Source organism: Amblyomma mixtum, chromosome 3 (genome assembly GCF_055824585.1).
Source record: "Amblyomma mixtum isolate Tamu chromosome 3, ASM5582458v1, whole genome shotgun sequence".
NCBI classification, from domain to species: Eukaryota; Metazoa; Arthropoda; class Arachnida; order Ixodida; family Ixodidae; genus Amblyomma; species Amblyomma mixtum.
In genome coordinates this window covers 429,685,941-429,705,296 of record NC_143014.1, presented here as the reverse complement: position 1 = coordinate 429,705,296, position 19,356 = coordinate 429,685,941, and positions in this window count along the sequence as shown.

Here is a 19,356-nt window from a genome sequence, read left to right as displayed (position 1 = left end):
ACCGGACAGTCCATTCCCGGTTCGAACTCAAACCGGACAGACCAGTCCGGTACGGAGCTGAAACCGGACAGACTAGTCCGGTACGGAGCTCAAACCGGACATACCAGCCTGTATTCAGAGCGATATGTGCTGCAGTTTTGGTGCTTGGTCTGCAGATTGACTGTTGTACGCCAGCAGATATTTTTTAGGGGAACGGGGGGGGGGGTCAGCGTGCGCATAAGTGCGATAATCAACACATGCACGGTTTTGTTGAAAGGGCTAGGAAAAGAAAAGGGCTAAGCGTGAGCTTCGCAGTGGCAAAACATGCAGTTTGTGCATGAAAGGCGGGGGCTGCATGAAGGGGAATTGCGGGCAACCGCCATATTGGCTTCCCGTGCAGCACTCTGACAAAGCCAGGGCGGCTGTGTGCGGGCAAACAGCTAGTATACATCCGCCAGCAGCCTTCGTAAGTCCTGCGCAGATTACTCTGGATTTCACAGTGGAGAACTTCACGACTGGCTGATAAACATGGCGAGCCTCCGGTGACTGCGCCAGAGGCTCCAAAAGGTTTGTTACTGTCGTGTTCATTGCAGCAACTTTCTTAATGTTCGCTAGCGGCAGTCTGTAGCGACGCATCGATGAAGAAAGAACATTCTTGGTTTTCGTGCAGGAATTCTTTGCACTTCTTCGTCAAGTGATTGCCCATTGAAAACGCAACTTGTCCAAGTGCCATCGCGAGCGGCCCCAACCTTCACTCTATCAGGAAGACATACTAATCACAAATCGCCCAGAACATTTCTATCGACGAAGAAAAGGTTAATTCAACGGAGCCGGCAGCTTGGGGTGTTCCCTTAAGGGCGACGCTTCGTGCTAGCTAAAAGATACAGTGCTCGAGAGAACAAAATAAAAACAAAACCACCTGTAGAAACCTTACACGAGTAACCCGTCTTTGCGCAACATTTTTTTAAGATTTTTTCTTTTCTCTCATCACCGCCTTCTCTGCTTATCCTGGGTCCGAGTCGGTCGCAACCAAAAACCTGCTCATCCGTGGTTTTTCTGTCGGCCTTTGTTCCTTCCCCTTGGGCTCCTCTGTGTCTGTCCTACCCCTCCCAGTGCCGTTCCCCGAAACGGCGCGGAGGCGCTCACTCTACAACCCACGACCGGACATTTTTTTAAGCCACCCTCCCGACCACGCTCCCCGAGAGGCTTCCATGAAGTGGCGAGGAGGTTCCGATTCTGCTTGTTCACTGTGCCAGGTCGCTAGAAGTACTCCCCCGCCTTTCCTGCGTTTGTTTGGACCAGGTTTTTTTTTTCTCTCCTGGGTTGGGTTGAGTGTCAAGGGATGAAGGTAGCTGCGAAAACACGCTGGCACTCGATAGTCCTCGTTGAATTTGTGTTATAAAGTTTTTTGCGTCTTTCCTCGTGTTGCTTGATCAATCCACGATCGAAGATGACATCGCCTTCCATGCGTACGCCCAGTGCAAGTATGGTGGAACCCTGTCGTCCTTGTCTCAGTGTTGAATAACTTCGCCCCGAAAGACGTGAGTGGTGAACATTTGACCGGTGGAGGCCACGGTGGTGAAGGCGGATTTTATGACGGCGACGTCGTGCTGCTAGGACGTAAGTACGCATTTTAAATCACTCTGTTCTTTAAGTACTGCCTCCGTCTCGGTTATATGGTCGGCGTCAACAGAAACGTTCTAACTGACCAGTGCCTTTATAACTAAAACTTTGTAGATTGCACAGCGTAGAGGGATGAAATAGCGCAAAATTTTCTTTCAGTTACATACCGAAATTGCTTGTCCTTCTTGATAACACGACTAAGATAAGTTTTATAGTTTGTATTCTTTCTTTACAGAGGCATATGGTGTATACGTGCGAGAGCAATCATCGATAAGCGTCCTGAGGTGGAGCGGCTCAAGACTTTGAATAAACATCACGCATCGCATCGATGCTGCGGTGTGTGCCGTAAATAATGGAGGATGACCACGCAAGCATCGGAATCGTCCGAGCAACCTGTTTACACACCAACAATGTTACGACGCAGATTTGCAATACATTATTGATTCAAATATGGAAGGCGTGAGGTGCATTCACGATACTGAGCATTGCCAATGCTCAGGGCCTGGCGTCTTGAGACGCCTGGCTTGTCTGTGGCTTGTCTGGGCCCACAAGGGCCCGCAATTCAGAGCCCCGTTTGTGCTACTGGGGTATGCATTTGTAATTATTGCATACAGGTCTACCTCGGGAATGGAATTTTTATTCCTTCGGCAACGTGGGCAGCATTTATGGTGGCACCCAAAGATTCGCGTTTCTGCAAGGACGCAGCCTTTGACGACTCCACAACTCCTGGAAAGGAGCGCTACAGGGGAAGCTTGCCATCCGAACCTGAAGTCAGAAGCCTCCACGGTGGGCAGAAAGCCAATGACCCCTGAAAAGCTACAAGCCATTGGCCGTAAGTTGCATGTAACAGTGCTCAATGCATTATGTTGTGTGTCAGTGCCCAATTAAATGATAAGCTGGGGGCATTATGTACTACCAATCATATTTTCTTTTCTGCAGGTGCTTTTGACTACTTCATTGGCCAGCACCCTGTAGAGACCCCAGCGCCGGTAGATCGTCGTAAAGAGTTAAATTATTACCTCAGTCAGCTGGTTCAAGACATGCGAAAAAAATAAACATCTTTTGGAGTTTTTGACGCATTATAATACTCACCAAGCTACCAATACTTGGTAAAAGCTGGGAGCAAATAACACAATTGCACATGGACTGCAATACGAGTCGCCGATAATCGCAGATTACCAGTTTCTGAGGCTCTGTATATTGCAGCATTTGGAATGTACACTTATGGCCCCAGTTTTTGGGCAGATTTAGTCCAAGTGGGATATATTTGAAGCATTTTATTCCTGCCTTTGTCCTGTGATACAGGGCCCTCCTGTATAATACGGGCCCTCCTGTATAATACGGGCCTAGCCTGTAGAATACAGGACTGTCCTGTATGCTGGTATGAATTTTAAACCGGAACCGCATACCGGGTTATTGTACAGGATTTGTGATACCGGAATATCCTGTACAAAACAGGAGAGTCCTGTATTATACAGGACTGTCCTGTTTTATACAGGATATTCCGGTAATCCAGTATCGCAAATGCGGTAATCCGGTATGCGGTTCCGGTTTAAAATTCATACCGGATTTTTCAGTAGGGTACCCGCTCATCATTTAATAATTCATCTGTCTGCAACACACCTGTGCCTTAAAGACCAAGAAAAACAGCAAAAACTTGGTGCTCTTCATTCCGTTTCTTGCGTTGATTTAAAATGCTAACAGTTATTATTTTTTATAACAATCATATTCCTAATATCGCTTCTATTCTATTTGGCTACAAATTTGGCGCTATGATTGAATGACATGGCTACTTTGCCTACTTTCAGCTCAAGTTTTGGCTCATTTTAAAATGTTCCCAACGGCAACCCTGGGCAGGAGCGATGCGAGGGAGTAGGGTGCGAGCATGAAAAAGTCTCCGGAAACGGATTGCCGGCTTCCGCGCGCGACTGTGGGCTCTCTGCTGTGTGCAGAAGTGTATTATTTGGCGCAGGTGTTCATGACAACACAATGCAGTGATTGAGTGAGTTTATGTGCACTTCACGGGAGGTGTTTTAGAGCTCCTCTTAAGCGGAGGTTGTGTCTTCGGTGTCTTCCTTTCTTTTTCTCTTTCTTCATTTCTTCCTGCCTTTCTTCAATTCTTCTCCCATACTTTTCCTTGTGTCTTTCCTTCTTAAGTGCTTTGTTTCTCTCTTTCTTCCTTTCTTCTCTTTTTCATGTATTTATCCTTTACTTATTCAATCTTTCTGCATTTCTTTCTCTTTGTTCCTTCATTGCGCCTTTCTTGCTTCTGTATTTGTTCTTCCTTTCTTTCATTCTTCCTTTCGTTCCCTTGTTTATTTCTTTCTTCCTCTCCTTCTTCCTTTTTCTCTCTTTCTTTGTTCTTCCTCTCCTTCCTTTCCTTCTTCACTCCTCTCATTATTTATTTCTCTCTTTCATTCTATCTCCCTCCTTTTATTCCTATCCTCTTTTCTTTCTCCTTATCTTCCTTTCTCTATTTCTTTCCTTGTTTCTCTCTTTCTTCCTTTCTTGCATTGTCTCTTTCATCCTTACTTTCTCTCCTTCCTTTCTTTATTTCCTTCCTTCTTTCCTTCTTTAATTCTGTCTCACTTTTTTCCTTTCTATCTCTCTTCCTCTGGTCCATTATTTGTCCTTTTCTTCCTTTGTTCCTTCCATTAGTTCTTCTTTCTTCCTTACTTTCATTGTGTCTTTCATTATTTCTTTCTTTTTCCTTTCTTTGTTTCTCTCTTTTTCTCTCCCTCCCTTTCTTCATTTTTTTGCCCTTTCTTCTTTTAATGCTGTCTTTCTCCCTTTATTTCTTTCTCTCTATTTCTTTCTATCCATCGTTAATCGTTTCATTATCCCCCTATTTCACTTTTTCGTTTCATTACTTCTACCTTTTCCTTTCCTTGTCTCCTCCCTTTTTTATCCATTTCTTTATTTGTGCATTCTTTCTTCATTTCTGTCCTCTTTTTCACTTTCTTTTCTTTTTACTCTCTTCTTCCTTTGTCTCTCATTTTCGCTTCCATCATTTTCTCCCTTTCTTCCTGTTTTTATTTGTGTTCTTTCTATAACCATTTCTTTCTCTTTCCCTTCCTTTTGCCCTTTTTATTCATTCTTCGTTTCTCTCTTCATTTAATTCTTGCTTTATTTGATCTTTTCCTTCTTTCTTTCACATTTCCATCTCCCTTCCTTGTGTTATTTATTGCCTTCTTGCTTTCTTCATTTCTCTCTTAATTTACTTCTTTCTTTCTCTCTTTCTTCCTTCTTTCTTCCAGTTAATTTCGATTCTGTTGGACGATCGTGATGATCAATCGATGCTGGTGTTCGACCAGATCGACGGTGTCGATCTTGAAGTCTTCCAATGGTTCGGTGATCCGGCGACACGCTGCAGAACAGACAGGACAACTTCGGGACTATGTACTTTACTGCACGGGCGCTCACCAGTGACCTCCCCTCCGATCTCCCTTGCTCGGCCAGTCTCCGCCGGTCTCCCCGGCGTCACTCGATCTCCTGGCCTCTCTCGATCTCCCTTTTCGGCCGATCCCCGCCGGTCTCCCCGGCGTCTTTCAATCCCCAGGCCTCTCTCGATCTCCCTTTTCGGCCAGTCCCCGCCGGTCTCCCCAGCGTCTCTCGATCCCCTGGCCTCTCTCGATCTCAATTTTCGACCGGTCCCCGCCGGTCTCCCTGGCGTCTCTCGATCCTTTGGCTTCGCTCGATCTCCCTTTCTGGCCGATCCCCCCCGGTCTCGCCGGCGTCTCTCGATCCCCTGGCCTCTCTCGATCTCCCTTTTCGGCCGATCCCCGCCGGTCTCCCCGGCGTCTCTCGATCCCCTGATCTCTCTCGATCTCCCTTTTCGGCCGATACCCGCCGGTCTCCACGGTGTCTCTCGATCCCCTGGCCTCTCTCGATCTCCCTTTTCGGCCGATCCCTGACGGTCCCCCCTCGTCTCTCGATCCCCTGGCCTCTCTCGATCTCTCTTTTCGGCCGGTCTCCGCCGGTCTCCCCGGCATCTCTCGATCCCATGGCCTCTCTCGATCTCTCCCTTCGGCCGATCCCCGCCAGTCTCCCCAGCGTCTCTCGATCCCCTGGCCTCCCTCGATCTCCCTTTTCGACCTATCCCCGCCAGTCTCCCCGGCGTCTTTCGATCCCCTGGCCTCTCTCGATCTCCCTTTTCGGCCGATCCCCGCCGGTGCCCCCGGCGTCTCTCGATCCCCTGGCCTCTCTCGATCTCCCTTTTCGGCCGATCCCCGAAGGAGTCCCCGTCGTCTCTCGATCCCCTGGCCTCTCTCGATCTCCCTTTTCGGCCGGTCTCCGCCGGTCTCCCCGGCGTCTCTCTATCCCCTGGCCTCTGTCGATCTCCCCTTTCGACCGATCCCCGCAGGTCTCCCCAGCGTTTATCGATCCCCTGGCCTCTCTCGATCTCCCTTTTAGGCCGATCCCCGCCGATTCCCCGGCGTCTCTCGATCCCCTAGCCTCTCTCGACCTCCCTTTTTGGCTGATCCCCACCGGTCTCCCCGGCGTCTCTTGATCCCCTGACCTCTCTCGATCTCCCCTTTCGACTGGTCTCCGCCGGTCTCTCCGGCGTCTCTCGATCCCCTGGTCTCTCTCGATCTCCTTTTTTGGCCGATCCCTGCCGGTCTCCCCGGCGTCTCTCGATCCCTTGGCTTCTCTCGATCTCCCTTTCTGGCCGATCCCCGCCGGTCTCGCCGGCGTCTCTCGATCCCCTGGCCTCTCTCGATCTCCCTTTTCGGCCGATCTCCGCCGGTTTCCCCGGCGTCTCTCGATCCCCTGAACTCTCTCGATCTCCCTTTTCGGCCGATCCCTGCCGGTCTCCTCGGCATCTCTCGATCCCCTGGCCTCCCTGGATCTCCCTTCTCGGCCTACCACCGCCATTCCCCCCGGCGTCTCTCGATCCCCTGGCCTCTGTCGACCTCCCTTTACGGCCGGTCTCCGCCGGTCTCCCCGGCGTCTCTCTATCCCCTGGCCTCTCTCGATCTCCCCTTTCGACCGATCCCCGGAGGTCTCCCCAGCGTCTCTCGATACCCTGGCCTCTCTCGATCTCCCTTTTCGGCCGATCCCTGCCGGTCTCCCCGGCGTCTCTCGATCCCCTGGCCTCCCTCGATCTCCCTTCTCGGCCGACCACCGCCGGTCTCCCCGGCGTCTCTTGATCCCCTGGCCTCTCTCGATCTCCCTTTTCGGCCAGTCCCCGCCGGTCTCCCCAGCGTCTCTCGATCCCCTGGCCTCTCTCGATCTAAATTTTCGACCGGTCCCCGCCGGTCTCCCTGGCGTCTCTCGATCCATTGGCTTCTCTCGATCTCCCTTTCTGGCCGATCCCCGCCGGTCTCGCCGGCGTCTCTCGATCCCCTGATCTCTCTCGATCTCCGTTTTCGGCCGATACCCGCCGGTCTCCACGGTGTCTCTCGATCCCCTGGCCTCTCTCGATCTCCCTTTTCGGCCGATCCCTGACGGTCCCCCCTCGTCTCTCGATCCCCTGCCCTCTCTCGATCTCCCTTTTCGGCCGGTCTCCGCCGGTCTCCCCGGCATCTCTCGATCCCCTGGCCTCTCTCGATCTCCCTTTTCGGCCAGGCCCCGCCGGTCTCCCCAGCGTCTCTCGATCCCCTGGCCTCTCTCGATCTCAATTTTCGACCGGTCCCCGCCGGTCTCCCTGGCGTCTCTCGATCCATTGGCTTCTCTCGATCTCCCTTTCTGGCCGATCCCCGCCGGTCTCGCCGGCGTCTCTCGATCCCCTGGCCTCTCTCGATCTCCCTTTTCGGCCGATCCCCGCCGGTCTCCCCGGCGTCTCTCGATCCCCTGATCTCTCTCGATCTCCATTTTCGGCCGATACCCGCCGGTCTCCACGGTGTCTCTCGATCCCCTGGCCTCTCTCGATCTCCCTTTTCGGCCGATCCCTGACGGTCCCCCCTCGTCTCTCGATCCCCTGGCCTCTCTCGATCTCCCTTTTCGGCCGGTCTCCGCCGGTCTCCCCGGCATCTCTCGATCCCCTGGCCTCTCTCGATCTCTCCCTTCGGCCGATCCCCGCCGGTCTCCCCGGCGTCTCTCGATCCCCTGATCTCTCTCGATCTCCCTTTTCGGCCGATACCCGCCGGTCTCCACGGTGTCTCTCGATCCCCTGGCCTCTCTCGATCTCCCTTTTCGGCCGGTCTCCGCCGGTCTCCCCGGCATCTCTCGGTCCCCTGGCCTCTCTCGATCTCCCTTTTCGGCCGGTCTCCGCCGGTCTCCCCGGCGTCTCTCGATCCACTGGCCTCTCTCGATCTCCCTTCTCGGCCGATCCCCGCTGGTTTTTCCGGCGTCTCTCGATCCCCTGGCCTCTCTCGATCTCCCTTTTCGGCCGATCCCCGCCTGTCTCCCCTGTGTCTCTCCATCCCCTGGCCTCTCTCGATCTCCCCTTTCGACCGATCCCCGCAGGTCTACCCAGCGTCTCGAACCCCTGGCCTCTCTCGATCTCCCTTTCTGGCCGATCCCCGCCGGTGTCCCCGGCGTCTCTCGATCCCCTGGCCTCTCTCGGTCTCCCTTTTCGGCCGATCCCCGCTGGTCTCCCCGGCGTCTCTCGTCTCTCGATCCCCTGGCGTCTCTCGATCCCCTGGCATGTCTCGATCTCCCTTTTCGGCCGTTCCCCGCCGGTCTCCCCGGCGTCTCCCGATCCCCTGGCCTCTCTCGATCTTTCTTTTCGGCCGGTCTCCACCCCCTGCATCTCTCGATCACCTGGCCTCTCGCGATCTCCCATTTCGGCCGATCCCCGCCGGTCTCCCCGGCGTCTCTCGATCCCCTGACATCTATCGATCTCCCTTTTCGGGCGATCCCCGCCAGTCTCCCCGGTGTCTCTAGATCCCCTGGCCTCTCTCGATCTCTCTTTTCGGCCGATCCCCGCCGGTCTCCCCGGCGTCTCTCGGTCCCCTGGCCTCTCTCGATCTCCCTTTTCGGCCAGTCTCCGCCGGGCTCTCCGGCATCTCTCGATCCCCTGCCCTCTCTCGATCTCCCTTTTGGGCCAGTCTCCCCCGGTCTCCCCGGCGTCTCTCGATCCCCTGGCCTCTCTCGATCTCCCTTTTCGGCCGATTCCCGACGGTCTCCCCGGCGTCTCTCGATCCCCTGGCCTCTCGATCTCCCTTTTCGACCTATCCCCGCCAGTCTCCCCGGCCTCTTTCGATCCCCTGGCCCCTCACGATCTCCCTTTACGACCTATCCCCGCCAGCCTCCCCGCCGTCTTTCGATACCCTAGCCTCTCTCGATCTCTCCTTTCGACCGATCCCCGGAGGTCTCCCCAGCGTCTCTCGATACCCTGGCCTCTCTCGATCTCCCTTTTCGGCCGATTCCCGACGGTCTCCCCGGCGTCTCTCGATCCCCTGGCCTCTCGATCTCCCTTTTCGACCTATCCCCGCCAGTCTCCCCGGCCTCTTTCGATCCCCTGGCCCCTCACGATCTCCCTTTACGACCTATCCCCGCCAGCCTCCCCGCCGTCTTTCGATCCCCTAGCCTCTCTCGATCTCTCCTTTCGACCGATCCCCGGAGGTCTCCCCAGAGTCTCTCGATACCCTGGCCTCTCTCGATCTCCCTTTTCGGCCGATCCCTGCCGGTCTCCCCGGCGTCTCTCGATCCCCTGGCCTCCCTCGATCTCCCTTCTCGGCCGACCACCGCCGGTCTCCCCGGCGTCTCTTGATCCCCTGGCCTCTCTCGATCTCCCTTTTCGGCCAGGCCCCGCCGGTCTCCCCAGCGTCTCTCGATCCCCTGGCCTCTCTCGATCTCAATTTTCGACCGGTCCCCGCCGGTCTCCCTGGCGTCTCTCGATCCATTGGCTTCTCTCGATCTCCCTTTCTGGCCGATCCCCGCCGGTCTCGCCGGCGTCTCTCGATCCCCTGGCCTCTCTCGATCTCCCTTTTCGGCCGATCCCCGCCGGTCTCCCCGGCGTCTCTCGATCCCCTGATCTCTCTTGATCTCCCTTTTCGGCCGATACCCGCCGGTCTCCACGGTGTCTCTCGATCCCCTGGCCTCTCTCGATCTCCCTTTTCGGCCGATCCCTGACGGTCCCCCTCGTCTCTCGATCCCCTGGCCTCTCTCGATCTCCCTGTTTGGCCCATCCCCGCCGGTGTCCCCGGCGTCTCTCGATCCCCTGGCCTCTCTCGATCTCCCTTTTCGGCCGATCCCTGCTGGTCTCCCCGGCGTCTCTCGTCTCTCGATCCCCTGGCGTCTCTCGATCCCCTGGCATGTCTCGATCTCCCTTTTCGGCCGTTCCCCGACGGTCTCCCCGGCGTCTCCCGATCCCCTGGCCTCTCTCGATCTCTCCTTTCGACCGGTCTCCGCGGGTCTCCCCGGCGCCTCTCGATCCCCTGGCCTCCCTCAATCTCCCTTTTCGGCCGATCCCCGCCAGTCTCTCCGGCGTCTCTCGATTCCCTGACCTCTATCGATCTCCCTTTTCGGCCGATCCCCGCCGGTCTCCCCGGCGTCTCTCGATCCTCTGGCCTCTCTCGATATTCCCTTCGGACGGTCTCCGCTGGTCTCCCCGGCGTCTCTCGATGCCCTGACCTCTCTCGATCTCCCTTTTCGGCCCATCCCAGCCGGTGTCCTCGCCGTCTCTCGATCCCCTGGCCTCTCTCGATCTCCCTTTTCGGCCGATCCCCGCCGATCTCCCCGGCGTCTCTCGATCCCCTGGCCTCCCTCGACCTCCCTTTTTGGCCGATCCCCACCTGTCTCCCCTGTGTCTCTCCATCCCCTGGCCTCTCTCGATCTCCCCTTTGGACCGATCCCCGCAGGTCTCCCCAGCGTCTCTCGATCCCCTGGCCTCTCTCGATCTCCCTGTTTGGCCGATCCCCGCCGGTGTCCCCGGCGTCTCTCGATCCCCTGGCCTCTCTCGATCTCCCTTTTCGGCCGATCCCTGCTGGTCTCCCCGGCGTCTCTCGTCTCTCGATCCCCTGGCATGTCTCGATCTCCCTTTTCGGCCGTTCCCCGACGGTCTCCCCGGCGTCTCCCGATCCCCTGGCCTTTCTCGATCTCTCCTTTCGACCGGTCTCCGCGGGTCTCCGCGGGTCTCCCCGGCGCCTCTCGATCCCCTGGCCTCTCTCCATCTCGCTTTTCGGCCGACCCCTCAGGTCTCCCCTGCGTCTCTCGATCCCCTGGCCTCTCTCGATCTCCATTTTCGGCCGATCCCCGCCGGTCTCCGCGGCGTCTCTCGATCCCCTGGCCAATCTCGATCTCCCTTTTCGGCCGATCCCCGCCGGTGTCCCAGGCGTCTCTCGATCCCCTGGCCTCCCTCAATCTCCCTTTTCGGCCGATCCCCGCCAGTCTCTCCGGCGTCTCTCGATTCCCTGACCTCTATCGATCTCCCTTTTCGGCCGATCCCCGCCGGTCTCCCCGGCGTCTCTCGATCCTCTGGCCTCTCTCGATATTCCCTTCGGATGGTCTCCGCTGGTCTCCCCGGCGCCTCTAGATCCCTTGGCCTCTCTCGACCTCCCTTTTCGGCCGATCCCCGCCGGTCTCCCCGGTCTCTCTAGATCCTCTGACCGCTCTCGATCTCCCTTTTCGGCCGATCACCGCCTGTCTCCCCTGTGTCTCTCCATCCCCTGGCCTCTCTCGATCTCTCTTTTCGGCCACTCTCCGCCGGGCTCTCCGGCGTCTCTCGATCCCCTGCCCTCTCTCGATCTCCCTTTTGCGCCAGTCTCCCCCGGTCTCCCCGGCGTCTCTCGATCCCCTGGCCTCTCTCGATCTCCCTTTTCGGCCGATCCCCGCCGGTGTCCCAGGCTTCTCTCGATCCCCTGGCCTCCCTCGATCTCCATTTTCGGCCGATCCCCGCCAGTCTCTCCGGCGTCTCTCGATCCCCTGACCTCTCTCGATCTCGCTTTTCGGCCGACCCCTCAGGTCTCCCCTGCGTCTCTCGATCCCCTGGCCTCTCTCGATCTCCATTTTCGGTGGATCCCCGCCGGTCTCCGCGGCGTCTCTCGATCCCCTGGCCAATCTCGATCTCCCTTTTCGGCCGATCCCCGCCGGTGTCCCAGGCGTCTCTCGATCCCCTGGCCTCCCTCAATCTCCCTTTTCGGCCGATCCCCGCCAGTCTCTCCGGCGCCTCTAGATCCCCTGGCCTCTCCCGACCTCCCTTTTCGGCCGATCCCCGCCGGTCTCCCCGGTCTCTCTAGATCGTCTGACCGCTCTCGATCTCCCTTTTCGGCCGATCCCCGCCGGTCTCATCGGCGTCTCTCGATTCCCATGCCTCTCTCGATCTCCCTTTTCGGCCGATCCCCGCCAGTCTCCCCGGCGTGTTTCAATCCCCCGGCGCCTCTCGATCCCCTGACCTCTCTCGATCTCCCTTTCCGGCCCATCCCAGCCGGTGTACTCGCCGTCTCTCGATCCCCTGGCCTCTCTCGATCTCCCTTTTCGGCCGATCCCCGCCGATCTCCCCGGCTTCTCTCGATCCCCTGGAGTCTCTCGACCTCCCTTTTCGGCCGATCCCCACCGGTCTCCCCGGCGTCTCTCGATCCCCTGACCTCTCTCGAACTCCAAATTCGACTGGTCTCCGCCGGTCTCCCCGGCGTCTCTCGATCCACTGGCCTCTCTCGATCTCCCTTCTCGGCCGATCCCCGCTGGTTTCTCCAGCGTCTCTCGATCCCCTGGCCTCTCTCGATCTCCCTTTTCGGCCGATCCCCGCCTGTCTCCCCTGTGTCTCTCCATCCCCTGGCCTCTCTCGATCTCCCCTTTCGACCGATCCCCGCAGGTCTCCCCAGCGTCTCGATCCCCTGGCCTCTCTCGATCTCCCTTTCTGGCCGATCCCCGCCGGTGTCCCCGGCGTCTCTCGATCCCCTGGCCTCTCTCGATCTCCCTTTTCGGCCGATCCCCGCTGGTCTCCCCGGCGTCTCTCGTCTCTCGATCCCCTGCCGTCTCTCGATCCCCTGGCATGTCTCGATCTCCCTTTTCGGCCGTTCCCCGCCGGTCTCCCCGGCGTCTCCCGATCCCCTGGCCTCTCTCGATCTTTCTTTTCGGCCGGTCTCCACCGGTCTCCACCGGTCTCCCCTGCATCTCTCGATCACCTGACCTCTATCGATCTCCCTTTTCGGGCGATCCCGGCCGGCCTCCCCGGCGTCTCTCGATCCCCTAGCCTCTCTCGATCTTCCCTTCGGCCGGTCTCTGCTGTTCTCCCCGGCGTCTCTCCATCCCCTGGCCTCTCTCGATCTGCCTTTTCGGCCGATCCCCGCTGGTCTCCCCGGCGTCTCTCGATCCCCTGGCCTCCCTCGATCTCCCTTTTCGGCCGATCCCCGCCGGTCTCCCCGGCGTCTCTCGGTCCCCTGGCCTCTGTCGATCTCCCTTTTCAGCCGGTCTCCGCTGGTCTCCACGGCGTCTCTCGATCCCCTGACCTCTCGATCTCCCTTTTCGGCCGATCCCAGCCGATCTCCCCGGCGTCTCTCGATGTGCTGGCTTCTCTCGATCTCCCTTTTCTGCCGGTCTCCCTGTGTCTCTCGATCCCCTGACCTCTCTCGATCTCCCTTTTCGGCCGATCCCCAACGGTCTCCCCGGCGTCTATCGATCCCTTGGCCTCTCTCGATCTTCCTTTTCGGCCGGTCTCCGCTGGTCTCCACAGCGTCTCTCGATGCCCTGGCCTCTCTCGATCAACTGCCCCTCTCGATCTCCCTTTTCGGCCAGTCTCCGCCGGTCTCCCCGGGGTCTCTCGATCCCCTGGCCTCTCTCGATCTCCCTTTTCGGCCGATCCCCGCTAGTCTCCCTGGCATCTCTCGATCCCCTGGCCTCTCTCGATCTCCCTTTTCGGCCGATCCCCGCTGGTCTCCCCAACGTCTCTCGAACCCCTGGCCTCTCTCGATCTCCCTTCTCGCCGATGCCCGCCGGTCTTCCCCGCGTCTCTCGATCCCCTGACCTCTCTCGATCTCCCTTTTCAGCCGACCCCCGCCGGTCTCCCCTGCGTCTCTCGATCCCCTGGCCTCTCTCGATCTGCCTTTTCGGCCGATTCCCGCCGGTCTCCCCGGGTTCTCTCGATCCCCTGGCTTCTCTCGATCTGCCTCTTCGGCCGATCCCCGCCGATCTCCCCGGCGTCTCTCGATCCGCTGGCTTCTCTCGATCTCCCTTTTCTGCCGGTCTCCCTGCGTCTCTCGATCCCCTGACCTCTCTCGATCTCCCTTTTCGGCCGATCCCGGTCGGTCTCCCCGGCGTCTCTCGATCCCCTGGCCTCTCTAGATCTCCCTTTTCGGCCCGTCTCCGCCAGCTCCCCAGCGTCTCTCGATCCCCTGGCCTCTCTCGATCTCCCTTTTCGGCCGATCCTCGCCGGTCTCCCCGGCGTCTCTCGATCTCCCTTTTCGGCCGGTCTCCGCCGGTCTCCACGGCGTCTCTCGATGCCCTGGCCTCTCTCGATCTCCCTTTTCGGCCGAACCCCGCCGGTCTCCCCAAGGTCTCTCGATCCCCTTTCCTCTCTCGATCTCCTTTTTCGGCCGATCCCTGCCGGTTTCCAGGCGTCTCTTGATCCCCTGGCCTCTCTCGATCTCCCCTTTCGGCCGATCCCCACTGGTCTCCCCAATGTCTCTCGATCCCCTGACCTCTCTCGATCTCCCTTTTCGGCCGATCCCCGCTGGTCTCCCCGGCGTCTCTCGATCCCCTGGCCTCCCTCGATCTCCCTTTTCGGCCGATCCCCGCTGGTCTCCCCGGCGTCTCTCGGTCCCCTGGCCTCTGTCGATCTCCCTTTTCAGCCGGTCTCCGCTGGTCTCCACGGCGTCTCTCGATCCCCTGGCCTCTCTCGATCTCCCTTTTCGGCCGATCCCCGCCGGTCTCCCCGGCGTCTCTCGATCCCCTGGCCTCTCTAGATCTCCCTTTTCGGCCCGTCTCCGCCAGTCTCCCCAGCGTCTCTCGATCCCCTGGCCTCTTTCGATCTCCCTTTTCGGCCGATCCTCGCCGGTCTCCCCGGCGTCTCTAGATCCCCTGGCCTCTCTCTATCTCCCTTTTGGGCCGATCCCCGCCGGTCTCCCCGGCATCTCTCGATCCCCTGGCCTCTCTCGATCTCCCTTTTCGACAGATCCCCGCCGGTCTCCCCGGCGTCACTCGATCCCCTGGCCTCTCTCGATCTCCCTTTTGGGCCGATCCCCGCCGGTCTCCCCGGCATCTCTCGATCCCCTGGCCTCTCTCGATCTCCCTTTTCGACAGATCCCCGCCGGTCTCCCCGGCGTCTCTCGATCCCCTGGCCTCTCTCGATCTCCCTTCTCGGCCGATGCCCGCCGGTCTTCCCCGCGTCTCTCGATCCCCTGACCTCTGTCGATCTCCCTTTTCGGCCGATCCCCGCCGGTCTCCCCGGGGTCTCTCGATCCCCTGGCCTCTCTCGATCTGCCTGTTCGGCCGATCCCCGCCGGTCTCCCCGGCGTCTCTCGATCCCCTGGCCTCTCTCTATCTCCCTTTTGGGCCGATCCCCGCCGGTCTCCCCGGCATCTCTCGATCCCCTGGCCTCTCTCGATCTCCCTTTTCGACAGATCCCCGCCGGTCTCCCCGGCGTCTCTCGATCCCCTGGCCTCTCTCGATCTCCCTTCTCGGCCGATGCCCGCCGGTCTTCCCCGCGTCTCTCGATCCCCTGACCTCTGTCGATCTCCCTTTTCGGCCGATCCCCGCCAGTCTTTCCTGCGTCTCTCGATCCTCTGCCTCTCTCGATCTCTCTTTTCGGCCGATCCCCCTGGTCTACCCAGCCAGCGTCTTTCGATGCCCTGGCCTCTCTCGATCTCCCTTTTCGGCCGGTCTCCGCCGGTCTCCTTGGCCTCTCTCGATCAACTGGCCCCTCTCGATCTCCCTTTTCGGCCGGTCTCCGCCGGTCTCCCCGGCGTCTCTAGATCCCCTGACCTCTCTCGATCTCCCTTTTCGGCCGATCCCCGCCAGTTTCCCTGGCATCTCTCGATCCCCTGGCCTCTCTCTATCTCCCTTTTGGGCCGATCCCCGCCGGTCTCCCCGGCGTCTCTCGATCCCCTGGCCTCTCTCAATCTCCCTTTTCGGCCGGTTCCCAACGGTCTCCCCGGCGTCTATCGATCCCTTGGCCTCTCTCGATCTTCCTTTTCGGCCGGTCTCCGCCGGTCTCCACAGCGTCTCTCGATGCCCTGGCCTCTCTTGATCAACTGCCCCTCTCGATCTCCCTTTTCGGCCGGTCTCCGCCGGTCTCCCCGGGGTCTCTAGATCCTCTGACCTCTCTCGATCTCCCTTTTCGGCCGATCCCCGCCAGTCTCCCTGGCATCTCTCGATCCCCTGGCCTCTCTCGATCTCCCTTTTCGGCCGATCCCCGCTGGTCTCCCCAACGTCTCGATCCCCTGGCCTCTCTCGATCTCCCTTCTCGCCGATGCCCGCCGGTCTTCCCCGCGTCTCTCGATCCCCTGACCTCTCTCGATCTCCCTTTTCGGCCGATCCCCGCCGGTCTCCCCGGGGTCTCTCGATCCCCTGGCTTCTCTCGATCTGCCTCTTCGGCCGATCCCCGCCGGTCTCCCCGGCGTCTCTCAATCCCCTGACCTCTCTCGATCTCCCTTTTCGGCCAATCCCCGCCGGTCTCCCCGGTGTCTCTCGATCCCCTGGCCTCTCTCGATCAACTGGCCTCTCTCGATCTCCCTTTTCGGCCGGTCTCCGCCGGTCTCCCCGGCGTCTCTCGATCCCCTGGCCTCTCTCGATCTCCGTTTTCGGCCGATCACCGAAGGTCTCGCCTGCATCTCTCGATCCCTTGGCCTCTCTCGATCTCCCTCTTCGGCCGATCCTCACCGGTCTTCCCGGCGTTTCTCGATCCCCTGGCCTCTCTCAATCGCCCTTTTCGGCCGATCCCCGCCGGTCTCCCCGGTCTCTCTAGATCCTCTGACCGCTCTCGATCTCCCTTTTCGGCCGATCACCGCCTGTCTCCCCTGTGTCTCTCCATCCCCTGGCCTCTCTCGATCTCTCTTTTCGGCCACTCTCCGCCGGGCTCTCCGGCGTCTCTCGATCCCCTGCCCTCTCTCGATCTCCCTTTTGCGCCAGTCTCCCCCGGTCTCCCCGGCGTCTCTCGATCCCCTGGCCTCTCTCGATCTCCCTTTTCGGCCGATCCCCGCCGGTGTCCCAGGCTTCTCTCGATCCCCTGGCCTCCCTCGATCTCCATTTTCGGCCGATCCCCGCCAGTCTCTCCGGCGTCTCTCGATCCCCTGACCTCTCTCGATCTCGCTTTTCGGCCGACCCCTCAGGTCTCCCCTGCGTCTCTCGATCCCCTGGCCTCTCTCGATCTCCATTTTCGGTGGATCCCCGCCGGTCTCCGCGGCGTCTCTCGATCCCCTGGCCAATCTCGATCTCCCTTTTCGGCCGATCCCCGCCGGTGTCCCAGGCGTCTCTCGATCCCCTGGCCTCCCTCAATCTCCCTTTTCGGCCGATCCCCGCCAGTCTCTCCGGCGCCTCTAGATCCCCTGGCCTCTCCCGACCTCCCTTTTCGGCCGATCCCCGCCGGTCTCCCCGGTCTCTCTAGATCGTCTGACCGCTCTCGATCTCCCTTTTCGGCCGATCCCCGCCGGTCTCATCGGCGTCTCTCGATTCCCATGCCTCTCTCGATCTCCCTTTTCGGCCGATCCCCGCCAGTCTCCCCGGCGTGTTTCAATCCCCCGGCGCCTCTCGATCCCCTGACCTCTCTCGATCTCCCTTTCCGGCCCATCCCAGCCGGTGTACTCGCCGTCTCTCGATCCCCTGGCCTCTCTCGATCTCCCTTTTCGGCCGATCCCCGCCGATCTCCCCGGCTTCTCTCGATCCCCTGGAGTCTCTCGACCTCCCTTTTCGGCCGATCCCCACCGGTCTCCCCGGCGTCTCTCGATCCCCTGACCTCTCTCGAACTCCAAATTCGACTGGTCTCCGCCGGTCTCCCCGGCGTCTCTCGATCCACTGGCCTCTCTCGATCTCCCTTCTCGGCCGATCCCCGCTGGTTTCTCCAGCGTCTCTCGATCCCCTGGCCTCTCTCGATCTCCCTTTTCGGCCGATCCCCGCCTGTCTCCCCTGTGTCTCTCCATCCCCTGGCCTCTCTCGATCTCCCCTTTCGACCGATCCCCGCAGGTCTCCCCAGCGTCTCGATCCCCTGGCCTCTCTCGATCTCCCTTTCTGGCCGATCCCCGCCGGTGTCCCCGGCGTCTCTCGATCCCCTGGCCTCTCTCGATCTCCCTTTTCGGCCGATCCCCGCTGGTCTCCCCGGCGTCTCTCGTCTCTCGATCCCCTGCCGTCTCTCGATCCCCTGGCATGTCTCGATCTCCCTTTTCGGCCGTTCCCCGCCGGTCTCCCCGGCGTCTCCCGATCCCCTGGCCTCTCTCGATCTTTCTTTTCGGCCGGTCTCCACCGGTCTCCACCGGTCTCCCCTGCATCTCTCGATCACCTGACCTCTATCGATCTCCCTTTTCGGGCGATCCCGGCCGGCCTCCCCGGCGTCTCTCGATCCCCTAGCCTCTCTCGATCTTCCCTTCGGCCGGTCTCTGCTGTTCTCCCCGGCGTCTCTCCATCCCCTGGCCTCTCTCGATCTGCCTTTTCGGCCGATCCCCGCTGGTCTCCCCGGCGTCTCTCGATCCCCTGGCCTCCCTCGATCTCCCTTTTCGGCCGATCCCCGCCGGTCTCCCCGGCGTCTCTCGGTCCCCTGGCCTCTGTCGATCTCCCTTTTCAGCCGGTCTCCGCTGGTCTCCACGGCGTCTCTCGATCCCCTGACCTCTCGATCTCCCTTTTCGGCCGATCCCAGCCGATCTCCCCGGCGTCTCTCGATGTGCTGGCTTCTCTCGATCTCCCTTTTCTGCCGGTCTCCCTGTGTCTCTCGATCCCCTGACCTCTCTCGATCTCCCTTTTCGGCCGATCCCCAACGGTCTCCCCGGCGTCTATCGATCCCTTGGCCTCTCTCGATCTTCCTTTTCGGCCGGTCTCCGCTGGTCTCCACAGCGTCTCTCGATGCCCTGGCCTCTCTCGATCAACTGCCCCTCTCGATCTCCCTTTTCGGCCAGTCTCCGCCGGTCTCCCCGGGGTCTCTCGATCCCCTGGCCTCTCTCGATCTCCCTTTTCGGCCGATCCCCGCTAGTCTCCCTGGCATCTCTCGATCCCCTGGCCTCTCTCGATCTCCCTTTTCGGCCGATCCCCGCTGGTCTCCCCAACGTCTCTCGAACCCCTGGCCTCTCTCGATCTCCCTTCTCGCCGATGCCCGCCGGTCTTCCCCGCGTCTCTCGATCCCCTGACCTCTCTCGATCTCCCTTTTCAGCCGACCCCCGCCGGTCTCCCCTGCGTCTCTCGATCCCCTGGCCTCTCTCGATCTGCCTTTTCGGCCGATTCCCGCCGGTCTCCCCGGGTTCTCTCGATCCCCTGGCTTCTCTCGATCTGCCTCTTCGGCCGATCCCCGCCGATCTCCCCGGCGTCTCTCGATCCGCTGGCTTCTCTCGATCTCCCTTTTCTGCCGGTCTCCCTGCGTCTCTCGATCCCCTGACCTCTCTCGATCTCCCTTTTCGGCCGATCCCGGTCGGTCTCCCCGGCGTCTCTCGATCCCCTGGCCTCTCTAGATCTCCCTTTTCGGCCCGTCTCCGCCAGCTCCCCAGCGTCTCTCGATCCCCTGGCCTCTCTCGATCTCCCTTTTCGGCCGATCCTCGCCGGTCTCCCCGGCGTCTCTCGATCTCCCTTTTCGGCCGGTCTCCGCCGGTCTCCACGGCGTCTCTCGATGCCCTGGCCTCTCTCGATCTCCCTTTTCGGCCGAACCCCGCCGGTCTCCCCAAGGTCTCTCGATCCCCTTTCCTCTCTCGATCTCCTTTTTCGGCCGATCCCTGCCGGTTTCCAGGCGTCTCTTGA